Source organism: Chamaea fasciata, unplaced genomic scaffold (genome assembly GCF_029207755.1).
Source record: "Chamaea fasciata isolate MVZ Bird 193981 ecotype frontalis unplaced genomic scaffold, bChaFas1.0.hap1 SCAF_9, whole genome shotgun sequence".
NCBI classification, from domain to species: Eukaryota; Metazoa; Chordata; class Aves; order Passeriformes; family Sylviidae; genus Chamaea; species Chamaea fasciata.
This window is the reverse complement of record NW_027094094.1, coordinates 34,304,883-34,321,933: the sequence shown is the minus strand read 5'-3', so window position 1 is coordinate 34,321,933 and position 17,051 is coordinate 34,304,883. Positions and strand designations below refer to the sequence as shown.

At 43.3% G+C, this 17,051-nt stretch overlaps 1 protein-coding gene across 3 annotated transcripts in view; it reads right to left on the bottom strand.

The window, feature by feature from the left end:
* Window positions 1-17,051, bottom strand: part of MYPN (myopalladin) — a 69,611-nt gene that overhangs the window by 47,286 nt on the left and 5,274 nt on the right. For 2 of the 3 annotated variants that reach the window (XM_066191833.1, XM_066191835.1), the window contains exon 1: window positions 6,436-6,637. The exons of the other annotated variant lie outside the window; for it this stretch is intronic. The gene's annotated coding sequence lies outside the window, so the exon portion shown is untranslated. Of the gene's footprint in view, window positions 1-6,435; window positions 6,638-17,051 lie in introns of those variants that run through there. 3 annotated transcript variants of the gene reach the window in all.

Sequence of the window (17,051 nt, the reverse complement as noted above, 5' to 3'; positions counted from 1 at the left end):
AATGCCATATAAATAAAATGCCATATAAATCAGCCAGTCCCTGCAGCTGAGCCAGGCTTTGTGACACTAATTGAACGCTTGGCATTCAATTATCTGGTGCAGTGTTTAAGTGAAGCTGTGGCACATAGAGAACATTGATTTGGGAAACCCACATGAGATAATATCGTGAGCTGTTTCATGACTGCACGGAGTTTATAATTTAACCTCTTAAGAGTACAAAGAGGTCTCCATGAGGCTTAAAGTTCCTGCCCAGTGGAAACTGCTTTTGCTTGCTCAGCTTTAGCTCCTGGGGCAGCTGTGCCACCTTAGGGAAGCTGAACCTGTTTCAGGAGCTCTCTTAGCTTGTTTATGTGCTGATGGCAGACTATGTGCTGTAAAGGTCACAGCTCAAGCTACAGTTTCAGCTCCCAAGAGTTTAAATACATTCTAACATAAGGAGTTTACAGCCTGGAGGAAAGACCTGTCCCGTGAATGAATTGCAGCCCTAGAATCTAGAACTTCTCCGCATGTGGCTCTGGCTGAATTAGAACATCCAGCTCTTTTGTAGCTTTGCAGGACACAGTGGAAGGCTGTATTAACCTGGCTGGAGAAGTCTGTATTTTACAAGGTGGCAAAATTTAGTTTGCTGCATTTCTTGGCCACTCTTTCTGCTGCATTTCAGAAAGGCACATCTTCATCTCAGTGTCTGTAAAGGTCATCAGAACTGAAAAGTGATGATGCAGATCTTTGGAGAACACTGGATGCTCTAAGCAGGGAAGGGATGTTGTGTGACCAAACCCTGAAGTCAAATGAACTTGAAGAACTCTTATAATGGTTTTGTCTAAAGATTATATGAAAATTATTTGACTGAGACTATTCAGGGTTTCATTATCCTTTGTTGCACAGACATAAGTTCTACGTCTGTTTCAGCAGAGGTTGTTAATCACAGTGTAGCTTTTCTGCAGGAAACCATAGTAAAGCAACTGTGTGTTCAGTATGATTTTTGAGACTTTCCTCTGGGTATATTTGAGACTTTGTTCTTGCTTGTCTCCTATTCATCTTTTGATGGATTGAAAGCATTGAAACATGAAAGAAATAATTTCTCCTAATTTGCTTAAGGAGTATTACTGCAACATAAGGAGCTACTCTCAAAGATGTGTTTAGGCAAAATAGTTTTATAATTCTAGCTTGAAAAACCCTAGTGAGGAAGCCACTGTCTGACAGCAAAGGGAGGAAAACAAACAGTTCCCCAGCAAAGGATCTGGAACAACCTCCTTCCTTCTGTCCATTGGAGCAGAAGAGGTAGAAGGGAGCAGAATTCTCCTTCTAGAGTTGGGAAGCAAGATATTAATGAGAACGAATCTGATGCCTAATCCTTAATACCAAGAGGGCCATCACTTTTCTTTAGAGCTTACCCAGGGTCAGAATTTTATATCTAACTCTTCTCTATTTTCAGCTTGTGTAGAAGATGACTTTTTATTCTATTTTTAGTAATGAAGTAGTTGGGTTCTAGTCAAATGTAGCACTTTGAGGCAGTGCTTGTCTACTGAAGTCTTAAAATACTTTGAAATACTTGATATTTTTAATTTAATGGAAAATGTTAGGTCTCAGCGAGTGTTGCTGTGAGGCTACCAGGCAATCCCATTGCAGTTATTAATTCTGCCTTGCTTATGCCTTGAGGCATGTCCCGTTTGTTGTGGGTTTTTTTCAAAGAGCTGTGCTAATTGTATTGTAATTGCAGATGTCTCTTCTGAGCAGATAAGTGCAGGCAACCCTGTTGAGCAGGCAGTAAGAAGAACAAACTAGTAAAAACACAGTAGGCAGCAATCTCTGGTGGCAATGAAAGCACTGATAATTTTGCTGACTGGAAAAGTGTTGTAAGGAACTTGTATCAAGGGCAGGGATTGCATTGCTGGTTACAAGCAATGTCTCCAAACTGGTGTTGTTTAGGGGGGAAATGGGGTTACTGCCATCAGCAGCCTAAGGTTCTCTACTCTTGACAGGCTCCTTACCTACAGCACCAAACCACAGCCCAAGGGCAACATCTTTGGCTTTCCTGGGACACCGACAGCAGTGACCTTGGGCACCAGAGGATGCCACAAACAAAACTGACTCCATGAATTTCTTCATTGTGCTAATTCAGTTTCCATTAGGCAAGTAATTGAACAAGGTTTGAGTTTCCAAGAGCCTATGGTTATGGATGGCAACGTTCTCTTATTAGCCAAGTGATCTTTAGGATTAAATATTCACAAAGGTAGAATTAGTTTCCACAGTTTGTTTTGGCAGTGGCTTGACCTGAAAATCCTTACATGGAAGGGAGGAATTATGTACCACGGGTGTCTTGCATAGTGTGACACCAAACACTTTCATTTCTTCTTTTTTGAGTTTTCTTACACTCATTCCTTAGTCGCCACTGGGAGAATCTGAGCTTTTCCTACAGAAACAGCATTAGTGAAGCCTCAGCAAGCTTAAGGGAGTCCCAGCTGTATCTGATACATCTCCCTTTTATTTGGTGAGAACACCTTCTAATGCTTGATGCCCTAAAGATAATTTTTCAAGCTCTCCTTTTCTGTGTCAGAATAAACAGGTTAAATTCAACTAGCAGATTTAATACAAAAAGCATTGGAACAACTTGTCTGGCTTTCAAAAGTTAAAAGGAGAAATTTCAGTCGGTACATGTGGATCCTGCCTTAGCTTTTCAAGCTCCCATTACTTCTGTCGGGAGTGCTTTTGTGTGAAACCTCAGCATCAGAGCAGCAAGCAAACTGCTGCTTCTGCTCCGCAGAGGGGCGCCTTTGTGGCCTTTACACAGCAACACTCTGCACCTCAGTGTGGAAACTGGAAAAGTTAGCAAATATTAGAGGCTGTACCTACTTCATGATTAATTCAATTGCACGTAAATCGCGTTTACCCATAGAGTGCTTAACATTTATGGGGGTGTTCCAACTGTATGATTGCAGCTATGAGAAACAAGGTAAGAGTTGACACAAGAGGCCTGTATGCAGACCTTGGATGATCACAGTCCCATTCTCGTGTGCCTGCAGGAATTCTCACTTAGCAGTTGCCATTGTCACCGTTTCTGGTGCTGCCTGTTGACAAGCTGTGGCTGCTGCAAGACAGGCCTTGAGACTCCAGACACAGGAAAGGTTAGGCTGGAGTGGAGGACTGAGGTTAGCAGTTCTGTGGGTTTGGGGGCGGGCGTATGAGATGTTTTTAAAACAGTGTTTAGAAAACTGTGTACAAGAGGGTGGTTTACTTTTCTCTTCTAGACACTTTAGTGGCTTTGATTTCCATTCTCTGTAATGAGTCAGATAACTAAACTCCCGGTTCCAAGTAATGTAATTAAATATGGAAAATGGAGAATCTCCAGGCTCAGGAGTGTAGCAGCTTCTTATGGAAACAAAATCCCTCAGAAATGGGATGGGATAAATCCTCTCTCCAAGTTATTCTGCAGCAGACACTGCAAGAGCCCTGTGTGCACTTGGAGTCGTGCCCTCGCCCATGACCTCACTGTTACAGTATTAGACACCCTAAGCAGGAGGAAATGCTCAACTCTCCTTCAAGGGAAAAGCACAATAAGACCTCTCTAACTTTTTCAACATTTTCCTTATACTCTCATATAATGCAATGACCTTTTATTTTTCACTCTGATCACAAGAGGTCTTCCTTATTTCGTAATTACTATTGTCCCTTGGTAGTTCTCAAGATGAGAACTGAGACCCTTTATCCTATGTCTCAAGTTCCCTTTTCCTCCTCAGTGAATCTCCTTGAACTGCCAGGCAAACAATATCTTGAAGAAACAACATCAAATTGAAACCAATACATGTTCAGCTGCTTTTTAAAATTAGAAGTTCAGAAAGGAAGACAGGTGATAGCTGTCTTTGAGGCCTGCCTGGGATGCTTCTCCATCCTCCTCTCCCAATGACCTGTGCAGCCAGGCCTCAGATATCATGACAAGTTCTGAGTGTACGTCAAGTGCTCGCAATGAAGGACAAGTTTTTATTGATTCAAGTGATGTCTATAGTCCTCTTTCCTTCAAGGATTGCCCACATGAGAAAAAGTTTATATGAAAGGCAAAAACAGTTGCAGCAGAGATCCACAAATTGGTGCTGGATGTACATATGGAAGTCCTCGATGAAAATATAACTAACAGGCAACAGTATTCATTTATCCTGGTTCAAGCACAGACACACCACTCTGCACACCTTTTGTCATGGCTCAAACTGCAAATCCATTTTCATGGATTGTAAGCCAAATGATTTAAACTCAGTCATTTCTGTGAGTCCTGCTGGCAGTATGTGGGAGCAGTGCAGAAATCCACACATCATGTGGTTGAGGACCACTGTAATGTTTCAGCTTGGGACTGAAACGACAGCTTAGCTCTCAGTGTTCAAAGGTATGGCACGGGCTCAGTCTAGACTGACAAATTACAGCACCGCATTGGAACTGTAATGAGAATTTGCACAACTTAAAGTGCTGAGCAAAAATCTCTGTCCTACCCCTGTGTGTGTGTAAGTGGCACCAGTGCGAGGGACTCACAAATGAGTATTGATGGCTGCACCACAGCCAGACTGAACAAGTGCAGCCTGCCCAAAGGACAGCCCTGAAAAGCAGGGCCGTGCAAACCACGTGGCATTTGCACATCTCTTCGTCTGCAAATTTCAAATCCATGGGCTGGTTGGTTTTAAGATGAGATTCCGTTTTCCTACAAATACAGGTTGCCAATGGAAAAGGGAACTTAAGGGTTAAATTAGACACAAAAGAACTCTGGATTGCATTTTTCTCCTCAGGTTTTTCAGTTGTGCCTTTGTTTTTTCGTGGTCTCACTATATTTCTTTTTGTTCACTGTTCTTTTTTATGTTTTTTTTTCAACAGTCTTCCCTAAGAACATTGTAACATAAAAGCCTTCGTATTTTAATCATTTTCAAACTGCAATGTTTAAATGAGATTTATATTCTACAGGAATAACTTGCCCATTCTGGTACAATATTCCTGTTTATGAAAACAAGCACTAACCCAGTGAAGTTTTAAACAGAAAAGTAAACTGATTTTTCTTTCTTTCCATCCCCACCCCATGGTTTAGATTACAATTGAGGTTGCATTGCCCAGTTGCCTTTATGGTATTGTGTACATTTTTAACAAATTATCTTAATGTTGTATTTATGTGCAAATATGCCCAGACAACTAATTGTTATCAGCTGTTGATAAAAAAAAGATTCCTTCAGTAGCACAGCAAGACCTGCTGTAAATCTCTAAAGGGGGCACAGGAATAATAACCTGCACAGAGCACACAGTTCCCCTTTGTGCTTGGTACTCTGCCATGTACAAGACCTAACTCCTGAACTGACGATAAATGTTTTTTGATATGTAAATATTATTCTGCTCAGCTACAGGAACTATCGCACTTGCTATTATTATTTAATTTTTGTTTGCTGTTTCTGAAAGTAAAAAAAATAAAAAATTAAAGACAGACAGAAACAAAGAAATATCCTGACCTTAGGAACCTTCAAGAGGTGTAGGAGAGGGAGAAGAGCAGAGTTGAAGTTTATGAAATTGTTCCATTAACACTTGCTGATTTTGTTTTCACCCTTAAACTCTAGAGCATCTTCACAAATGTAAACCTCATGACCGACACAAAAGTGCTGATAAAGGAATCAGTGTCGTTCGCACGATTTGTATAATGTTCTGTTAACATTTGCTCAGGAGCTACTCTGTTCTCTTGTCAATTGTTGATGTATTATTTGGTAAAACTTAACATGGGCTTCTGATTACTGCTTAATGTTGCAATATATTGGGCCAAACATTTGCTACTGACAGTCAAATACTTTTCTGAGAGAGAGAAAGAGAGCAAAGGAGATAGTGAGAGCTCAAGGGTGAGAGCTATGCCCTTCTAGCAGGACTGTTTCTGCAGCTGTTGTGTACATTAATCCAGAGAGCAGATCTCCCTGCACTAAATATAGCCATGGGGGTCATTTTACATGACAGAACAAATAATTAAATAAATAGAAAGCATTTAACTATGGGGGTCACATTAAATTAGGTTTGATTTTGCTTAAGAAGGAATTCCAAATTATGGCATATTGGTTTAAGCCTGAATACAAGAATGTAAACATTTCACTCCTCTATTATTTCATGAAGGGACGATGAGCAGGAAGAGGAAAGAGTCCCAGCAAGGAACTTTTCAGGTCATTAGAATCTTTAGAGGAGTCAGACTGGCTCCGAGGGATTTTGAGAACCCCACCAGTGCTATTCAGGTCCTTTATAATGCCGCAGAGCACTGTTTCTCTTTCACCGCAATGCATATACCTCAGCATAATCTAAGTTGCTTTAAGAAGTATTTGTTCCCTGTATATGCCTTACCAGCTAAAATTAGCATTCAACTATACATGCTTATCAGACCCCTCTGCTACACTCTGCAAAATCAAAATGTAGACCAATCTGAAATTGAGGGATTACCTTTTTTAATTCCTCCAGATGTTGCTGCCCAACCCTGGCAGTGAGTAGCGCTGACAGTTATCCAGAAGTGTGAGATTAAAGTTAAGGAAGCGAGGGGATTCTTCGAGTCCTCAGGAGCAGAAACAGCTAGGAGTCCATCGAGTGAAGGAAGCTAACCTTTGTTATTGTGAGGATGGCTGTAAGGAGCTGGACAACCTGTCACCACCGGAGCAATAGCATTTGTCAGCTTGCAGGTCCCAAGTTATTTTGAGCAGCGTAAACCATGTGCCCGCGGAGCATTCCACCTCATTGGACGGGGAATCCACTGCTCCCACAGCACCTATGGGCACAGAGTGCCTTCTCCTCGCCCATGCAACGGCCCCTATGGATGCATATGTGGGTTTTGCTGATTCATCCAAGAGGCTCTGTCGTGGCATTGTATCACTCCTGGCAGCTGTTTACGCTTCAGCCTTTTCAAATTACTGGTTACTGTTCGTTCGTTAAGTTTCGATCAGGACACCAAGGTTACCGTCACAGGGAAACCCGTCAGCTGGTGACAACGTAAAAGTTTGGCCACTCCAAAGGCAAACTCAGAAAATGTGTGATTTAAATCGTAAAATATTCCTGACTTCTTTGGGGTGTTCAGCTCAATAAACACAGTGAAACAGTGCAGAAATCCTTCAGGATGACCTGTAACCACAGATGCTCAAAAAAGCTAGAAATTCTTCATTTGGTATTGAACGCACAGAAATGAAGTGTTGGAGGAAAAGCAATTAAAAGAGGCAATCAAAGCTAAGCTGTAAATAAAACTAAGAAAGAAACATAGGTGGAATAACTTCAACACACTCGAACCAGTCCACGGAGGAACCCTGTTACTGTATAGAATTTCATTGCTTAAAACCTTGACTGGCTAAAACCTACCACATCACTTGGTAAACACAGAGACAAGATTTTCATTTCTACTCTTCCTACAAGAAGAGTGGTCTGTAATTTTAACCAGTTCATCATGCTGCTCAATTGTTGATATTTTATTAAAAATGCTTGTCACAATTCTGATTTTAAAAGATTACTAAAATATTACGCATTTATGATGGGGAATTGATATATAAGCCTTTTAATAGCTGATGAGTAAGAGCTGGCTTCTTGACCTTCTCCCAGATCTCTTAAAACATTATCAAGTGAGCACATGTGCTAGAAAAGGAGTTCATCTGTGGAATGTAGTTGTTCAGAAAGTTGTTTTATGAGTCATAACAGTATGAAAAGGCAGAGGAAATGGCAATTCTTTCATGTAAAATGTCCTGATGCATTGCAGATACTTTTCTATTATTTCCCTTTCTTTTTGTGTTGTGGTTTAAGCGCAGCTGATAACAAAGCCCCACACAGCTGCTCACTCCCAGCCCCTGGTGGGATGGGGGAGAGTGAAAGTGAGGAAACTTATGGACTCAGATAAAGGCAGTTTAATAAATGAAAGACAAAGTTGTGCACACAAGCAAATAAAAGCAAGGATTTCACATAGAATCACAGAGTAAGCTGAGTTGGAAGGGACCCATAAAGATCATCAAGTCCAACTCCTGGTCCTGCACAGGACCATCCCCAGGAGTCATGTGCCTGAGAGCATTATCCAAACACTTCTTGAGGTCTGTCAGGCTTGGCGCTCTCACCACTTCCCTGGGGATCCTGTTCCAGTGCCTAGCCAACCTCTGGGTCAAGACCCTTTTTCTCAAATCCAGCCTGGCACAGCTTCAGGCCATTCGCCTGGACCCCGTCACTGGTCACCAAGAGGAAAGATGGTTGCCCTGTCCCAGGTTCAGAATCCAGCACTTTCCCCTGTTGAACTTCATATGGTTGACGATTGCCCAGTCCTCTACTCTGTCAAGGTCCCTCTGCAAGGCCTCCCTGCTTTCCGTGGAGTCAGCAGCTCCTCCCAGCTTTGTATCATCTGTAAACTTGCTCAGTGTCCCTTCCAGTGCCGTGTCCAAGTCATTTTTGAAGATGTTGAAGAACACAGGGCCGAGGATGGAACCCTCTGGAACCCCACTAGTGACTAGGTCACCGGTCTGATGTCTCCCCATTCACTGTCACCCTTTGCAGCTGACCGGTGAGCTGGCTGTTCACCCATCCCAGAATGTGGCTGTGGGATGGACATTTTGTCCAGAAGGATCCTGGGAGAGACAGTATCAAAATTTCAGATTCAGATTTACTGAAATCCAGAAAGATTACATCATCGCGCTTCCCTTGATCAACTTGGTGGGCTATTTCCTTTCATCTTGTCATGAAAGGAAATCAGGTTTGATAAGCAGGACTTCTCTCTCATGAAACTGTGCTGGCTGTGACCAATGACTGCATTCTTTCAGGTGTTTTTCAATGCCTCCCAGAATTATCTTCTCCATAACACTGCCAGGCACTGAAGTGACGCTGACAGGTTTAGTTTCCAGGGTCCTTTTTCTTGCCCTTCTTGAAAACTGGGATAACATTTGCCTGCTTCCAGTTAGCTGGGATCCCCAACGCAGCTCAGAAATCATAGAAAGAGGCGTTGTGAATACATCATCAGTTCTTTGTGGATTCTTGGATGAATCCCATCAGGCCCCATGGGTTTGTAGGGATCCAACTGGAGCAGCAGATCCTGCGCAGTTTCAGGGTCAGCTGGGAATTGATCATTCTCTCAGTCATGGTCCTCCAGCTCAAGACACTGAGACCCCCTTGGTCAGTCATCCGTGTTGAAGACAGAGGCAAGGAACGCATGAAACAGCTCTGCCTTGTCCTTGTCCCTGTTTGTGAGGTGACCATCCTCATCCTGGCACAGGGTGGTGTTATTTCTACACTGCCTCTTGCCATTGTTATATTTGAAAAAACTCCTTTTTATTGTCCCCTACGCTTCTGTCAGCTTCAACTCTAGTTGAGCTTTGGCCTCATGAAGTTGCCTGCAGTGGCAAGCAACATATCTGTATTCTTCCCATGTCTCCTGGCCTTGCTTCCACTAGGCATACGCCTGCCTTTTTTGCCTTATTTCCAAGACATGATTCCTGTTCAGCCAAGCTGCCCTTCTGCCTCACCCACCTGACTTCCAGCATTTGGGAGTTGCTGCTCATGTGCACTTGGGAGGTGATGTGTAAAAAGTGACCAGCACTGATGGACCCCGGCACATGGAAAAATATATTCCCAGGATACCTTGCTTACTAATTCCCTGCACAGCCTGAAGTTTGCCCTCCTCATGCCTAGGGTTGAAGTTCTGCTGGTACTTTTCCTGCTGTCAATAGAGATTTTAAACTCAATCACTTCATGGTCACTGTGGCCAAGACAGCCCCGGTCCCCACTTTGCTCACAAGATCCTCTCTGTTAACAAGCAGCAGGTCAATGAGGGCATCTTTCCGAGTCGGCTTCCTTAGGACCTGTTCCGTAAAGTTGCCATCCAGGAGTTTGAGGAATTTTATGGCCCGGGTTGTACCAGTTAATTTCTGGTAAGTAGAAGTCCCCCATAAGGACACAGGCATTTGACTTGGAAGCATCCTTTCCATGCTCAAAGAAAAATTTGTCGGTGTCATTGTCCTGCATAGGAGGTCTGTAGTAGACTCCCATGGTGACATCCATGTTACTTGTTTGCCCCTCGATTTTATCCCGAGGCTCTCAACTGTGCCCTTGCCAGTTGTGAGCTCCATACCTTCTAACCCTTCTATTCCATACAGTGCCACCCCTCTGCCTCTCCTGCCCTGCCTCTCCCACCTGAAAGGCCTATAACCGTCCAACAGGGAATTCCAGGCACAAGACTCATCACACCAGGTTTCACTCATACAATGCTGTCAAACTCTGGGACTGGGCCAAAGCCTGGAGCTGCTCTTGTTTGTTCCCGGTACTGTGTGCATTAATGTGGAAACATTTCAGGTGTGGTACTTTGTAGCCAACACCTTGTTGGGATTGAGCAGATTGAGGGATCTGTAAGTGTAAGTTTTGGCACAGCATCCCAGTCCCGTGGCACTGGCGAGCCTGGTTATGTCCCTTTCCCTCTTCCAAGGTGATTCAAAGCTCTCTCAGTGAGCCCGCTAGCTCCTGTGCTAGAGCTCCTTTTCCACTCTGAGACTGGTGCACCCAGTCAGGTGTCAGAGTAGACCAGCTGTTGAGTAGATCTTCCCATGGTCAACAACACCCAAATTTTTCCACTGAGACCAACCTCGGAGCCATGCATTGGCCTGACAGATCTGCCTATTCCTATTTCATTCCCCACTTCCCATGGTTGGGCAGGGGTTCATCCATCTCCAGGAGAGCAGGGGCCCATCCCATGTAATGGTGACATGGGAAGACAAAACTCCATCACCCTGAATGTCCTCCTTCCTACTCCTCCTGCCCCCAGATCTGTGTGCTGAGCGTGGCCCCACATGGTCTGGGATGTCCCCTGGGTCACCTGGGGTCAGCTGTCCTGGCTTGTCCCCTCCCAGCCCTCGCTGGTGGGGTCGGGTGAGGGCCAGGGGAGGCCTTGGCTCTGTGCAAGCTCTGCTCAGCACTGACCAAAAGAGCCCTGTGTAACCAGCCCTGCTTCCAGCACAAACCCAAAGCAGGGCTACTGTGAAAAAACCCCTTAACTCTCCCCCAGCAAAAACCAGCACAAATACCATTGTCAGAATACCTTATGGGCATGAGTCTGTGGTGAAGATATGGAAAGGCTGTGTAGTGAAGTCAGCCCTTCTTTTTGGCGCAGGTGAGGCATTTTATGGGATGTCTGATGTCTGATGTAACTTTACCCCTGGAATAGAGAGCTAAGATATTCTTTATAGTTTGTGTAACAGTAGATGTGAGCCATACAGTGCTGGCAGGAACTGCCTGTTGATACTGTATCCCGCACTGCTGTGGTTTGGACAGTGTCTGTAAGTGTTTAGGCTACAAAGTCTGCAGCCTGAAGATGAAGTCTGATGTGTCTGGTAATAATTATAAACCTGTGGGGAGTTCTGCTGAGATGCAGTTATTACCATGGAGTCTCGCTGCTTGTGTGCTGTTTGTGAACTGCCGTTTGTGCATAAGCAAAATTATTCAAGCTGATAAAAAAAAGCAAAAAAAATTCCACTTTAAGACAGAGTTTAAGATGCTAGGATTGCAAAATCATTGAATAATCTGAGCGACAAATAATCTCAGGGTTATGTAGAAAGCACAGCATTGAGAAACCACAAAAAGTTATGAGCCTTCACTGTGGCAGACGGACCATTGTAATAGCAGATAGTACAAGGTCAGAAATTTCAAGAACCACAAAAATGTGAATGTGCCAGGTCTTGCAGAGCTGGCATTTTGATAGAGCTACACCAGAGAATTTCAGATTCACTAGTTTGTAAGTAATAGTCTAAAGCCCATGAAAATACTTTGGCTCTTCTCTCTGCATTTATAGAAAAAAAATTGAAATCAGGCTTTTGCCTGCTGAGCACTAAAAAAAGCACTTCAAAGTATGATGACCTCCATCTGTATGGATGACCTCCATCCTTTTGTCTTTGCTGGCTGGCAGAAGAATGAGGCACAGTGTCCTAGAATAAATTACTTGAGCACTATTTCTCTCCAGGTCTTGGCTGTCAAAGCCCAAACTACCTTCACAAGCTCAAACAAGACTCTCAAGAAGAGAGTTTAAAATGGAACTTTGTACATGGCTGGTTGGCTGTTATTCCTCAGTAGGATTATCTGACTGTATTTGTCAACCTACGTATTTATCATAAGTGGAAAATTCTTGATTTTCTAGCTATTGGGATGAAATCAATACTATTCTATAATGGCATGTGCTGAAGCATTGAGAAATGAGACATGCCATTTCTTTGAAGGCTTCCTTACGGCCCTTTGCAGTCCAGCTCCAGTGATTTTGCAGATCTCTCCAAAGCCCTGTGGAGCAGATGTTTACTGCCCACTCCTGGTTTGCATCCCACCAAGCCCTGATCCTGCCCTTCCAAAGGGCAGGATCTGATTTCTTCCTATTGTGTAGTATGGAACAGTGCCTTAGCCAAGTTTGTTCTCATGTGCTCAAGGAGTACCTGCAGAAGAGAGGCTTAGCCTGTGACCAACCTGCTGGTCACGTAGGAATGTTGACTCATAAAGTACCCACTTTGCCTTCTGTTAGACTAGGTTGTTCCAAGGGCAGTGAATTTCTCCCTACCTGGGCAGCTTTGGGCAAGAGCAGTGACATCTTTTCTTGAAGCATCAGCGACTGTGGCTGCTTTAATAACTACAATTAAAGGCTGGGTAATTGGAACAGCAGTTGCAAACCCTATTTCTCTTTTATAGACTTTAATGAATTATCTTAAGGCCATTATTCCTTTGGTGAGAGAAGTGTTAACGGCAGATTTCTGGATGTTCCTGGAAAAGCTATTTCAAGTGATTTACAAACCTTGTGTAAGAGGAGTTGGGTATTTTCTATTCATATCACTATGCAGCACATCTCTTACATTAGTCTGCCAGGTATTGTGTAATCCTAATTTGGATTCTAATTTTAGAAGTGGAGACTTATTATAAGCATGATAGAAATGGTACCTGTTTGCTATAGAAAGTACAAATAATAATGTTAAAACATTCCTGAGTGCCTATCTCTTTTGCACCCAGCCCAAACCAGGCTTTATCACTGCACAGGGCAGCTTCAATCCTCACCTCATCGGGGGATTGTTCAAGTGTTACCAGAGAATTTTTCAGTCTCATTCATTATTTAGATGAAATGTACTAGTGATTTATGGGGCCTGATGCTGTTTCCAATGAAATCAGAGTCTGTTCTGTCACTGTCATCAATAGGAGAGGAGTCAGATTTTTCCAGAAAGTTATAACTACAGGAATGAAAGCAATCTTCCAGTAATCCGCACAGAACCGCCATCTCTTGTACCCCAATGTTCCATCTATTTGCTTTTCAAAATTATTCAATAGGTTAAAATATATCAGTAGTTTGCTTTGTGGCAGTAGACAAGGTACAGCTGAAAAATGTTGTAAAGACAATCTTCAGAACATGAAGTAACTGATGTTATGGGTGGCAATTGTGAAAGCTGATTTGTAAAATCCCTTTTCTTGTAAAAAGCTTCTACTCAATTGTAAAAGCATCAGGTTCTTTAAGGCAGATTCCCTGCCTAAAAAGCATGGAGAACACCATGTCCTTATTTTAAATTATGATTTTTTTTCTTGTCTGTTATTAGCCACTGCACAATATTATCTTATAAATATCAGCCTTTCAAAAATGCCTGTGATACTAAAGAGTTAGCAAAAAGTGTTTGCAGGCATTTCGCTGTTCCTGTACAGTTAATATTTCATTAGCTTCTCCCACATTCTTCTTTTCCTAAGGGAAATGACTTTTTTTTTGTTTGTTTGTTTAATGTTGGGATATCTAACCAACATTTTACTTTACTTCCAATTATTAAAATTGGAAAGCTGCCAGCATTCCAATTTTAAAATGTATAGTTTCCCCTTATGGTTCAAATAGAACCTGCATGAGTTCTCCCTGGAAAGGCTCATGTGGCTGAGTAGGATCTCCTGGCAGCTCCCACCATGTCTGGGTGCAGAGTTTGGCTCACACCAGCCTTCCTCCCGTGGTCAGCACCCTCAGACCCCAATGATTCGTAGAGCACACAGCAAATACCAGCACACAGAGACGGGCAGTTGCCCAAAAAGCAGAAGTTTGATGCAACCTCTTATATCAGATTGGTTTAGAAATTGAGATAAAACTAATGAGGACTCCTATCTCTACAATTCAGTGTCTTGGAGACTATGTCTGGTAACTGACAGGAACACGAGATCAGAAAACAGTGATGAAACTAATAACCCAGAAGCTGGGTTTGATTACTCGGTATGTGCTCTTCCATTCAGGACTTTCTTTGGGCAAGTGAAGCAGAAGGAAGCTGGATGCCAAACACCCAGCTTGATCGGAAAGTGTGAGATTTACAGTCATGGCTACTGCTCCCAGCATCACCAGAGACTATGGGATCCATTTTGACACTATAGGATCTCACTGTCCCGATTGCAAGGCGTGATTAGACCAAACAGACCACAGAAGGGATCTGATCATGCCAGTTCTAATGTCTTCACCTCACTTGGGACACTTTGTGATATGTGAGATTTGCCTTCCTACTATGACCCCTCTCCTTGCCTGTCTTCTTTTACTTCATCACTTTTTTCCTTGTCTTTCACGTCTTTCCTTCTCTTGTTTTTGATAGGAACCTGGTGCAGCAGACAAGGCTGACTTTGTTGTGTTGTTTCAGGTGTCCAGCTGAGCCAGCCCTGGCTGGCACTGCCTCAGCCTGATGCTGGTACACGTGTGCAACATCTCACTGGAGCTGCCGCATCAATGGACTTGCTTTCCTGGGATTCAGTGTAAGAGAAGGCACTAAGGCAAACCCAGCTCCAGCGATTTCAGTTTGTTTTCCCCTTCTTTAGAACATACATCTCAAAACATGTAACAGGGATATTCATAGCCGTAATTAATACCAACTGAACACGTTGTCAGAGTGGCTGGTACAAAGAGTGGCGGTATCTGCTTAACTGAATCTAAAGGAAAAGGAAACACAGGAATATCGCTACGGTGAAAGCCATATGACATACTTTATATTTTGATTATTTGGACGTTTTCTTGTGTTACTTGTAGAAAAGTTTAATTTTTTTTCTCTTGATATCTATTTTTGTGGTTGATATTAAGTTGATACTAAGTAGATATGATATCTACAGTGTCTGCCTTTGTTAACCGCTTACTGTTGTCCACAGACAGGAACATGAATGCTTTTGACTTGGGGTTGAGATTAACACAACGTGTTGTGAATTGTATTTTTTAAAGTGGATTAAGAGTCAGTCCAGGGAGACTGTAACCACAGTCTCTATTTCCAATTACACATTTGTCAAACAGAGATTTACAGTTCACTCCTTATTCTTATCACTTAAATGGCTTCATGCATCCAGAACAGAGAGCAGAATTTAACCTTTGCAAAGACATTCCCAAACCCTGAAAGAACAGAGAGATTTCGCTGAGAGTCTATTTGCAAGGGGTTTTAACATAAAAGCACAAAACAAAGTGTGGCTATTATTTGTGGAAACCCGATTGAGTTGCACAATAATGAGAAAAATAAGCTCAATCAATCTTGACTTCTGTCTGAACTAAGAGAGTATGTAGTCTATATATAAAATATAGGATATCCTAAAATAGAGGATATCTTCAGTATCCTTTTTCTGCTTAGGGGAAGTGTCCTTCCAGTGTTGTTTGGTCGGTGTTAGAGGCCCGGAGGACAACAGCAACTAACCCCAGAGGGCTGGGCAGGTGGCAGGAGGTTGAGGCAGCTCAGCATGTGGCAGCGTAGATCAGGACCCTTAGGATTTTAGAGAACCCAAACTCAGAATGAATGGCAGGTGTTTTGAGCATCAGAGGCTTTTGAACCTCTTCTAGACAAGCAAAACTGTACAAAATACCAGTTCTATCTTTAGTAGGAAAAAACCTTCAATAACTCAGTTGTCAAAATTGTACTTCACAAGACACGCCCCTAATTCGAATGTCTTAAGGTTTTGGTAGATGAAAGTAAGGAGAGAGCATTCGTGGATAGTCTACATTTTAAAAATAATTCCTTGAGACCTCTTGCTTTCCAGGAACATTCAGATGAGAGTTTCAGTGTCTGTCAGTAGCGGCATGACAGTCAGCTTGTCTCTGAACCTGTGGTCGTGGGATCACCTCAGCTAGGCAGACCTCAGGATAGAGCTCAACAGTCTGGACAACAGCAACCTGATTGTTCAGAGAGGTGACCAGAAGAACTGGCTAGAGATAAGAGCTTGGTTAGGTAGATTGCCTACAAACGCGTGGCTTAGGTAGCAGGAGAGCACGGTCTGGGAGCAGTTTGCTGAAGTATGACAGGAGCAAACTCCATGGACAGGAGAGCCAGTGAATCGTGTATTGCAGCGGCGCAAGAGGACGAGCTGAGGGAAGGGAACAGAGCCGGGCGAGCCGCGGTATGTCCACACCTCCAGGGAACCGCTCATCTCGACACATGGGGGCAGCAGAAAAGCGTGGAAGTCTGTGCCAACAACTAAAAGTCAGGAATGGCCCGTGGTGTTGGGAATCGCGTTGCCGGGCTGGACGCAGGGAGTGCGGCTCCGTGCCCTGCCTCTGACTGCACCGACAAGGGGAAAAGCCCTGGGCAGGAGCCCTAGCGCTTTGAAAGTTTTCCTCCTCTGAATTCAAATAGGGTCATTTTGATATGAAAACATCATCCCCAAGCTGTGTCTCCATTAAAGGCTGGAGTTCCTGTTTTCCCAGCCCTGAAGCGTGTCACCACCTCACTGTGCACACTTGAGATCGGTTTACGGGCCCCTCCCGGTGACTCTGGCTCTCTCTCCCTTGCGCCGCCTCATGTGTCTGGAACTCCTTCCCTCGGGCCACTGAGTCACCTTCCCACTTTAAATGTTGCATCGGAGCCCTAAACTGACTTGCATTGTAGCATCAATTGTAAAAATGCATCTGACGACGCGCTGCAAAATTTTATCTGTAGGTAGTGGTGAGGCTTTCGGAACACCAGGGGGGTTTAGAGACACAGCTCTACTGACGGACTGAATAGATTTAATAATAATAATAATTAAAAAAAGGGTCTTTCATGTCAAAACACAAGCAAACTTCCAGAAGCAACAGAGATGAGAATGAAACAGTTCGCACCACCTTATGAAACACC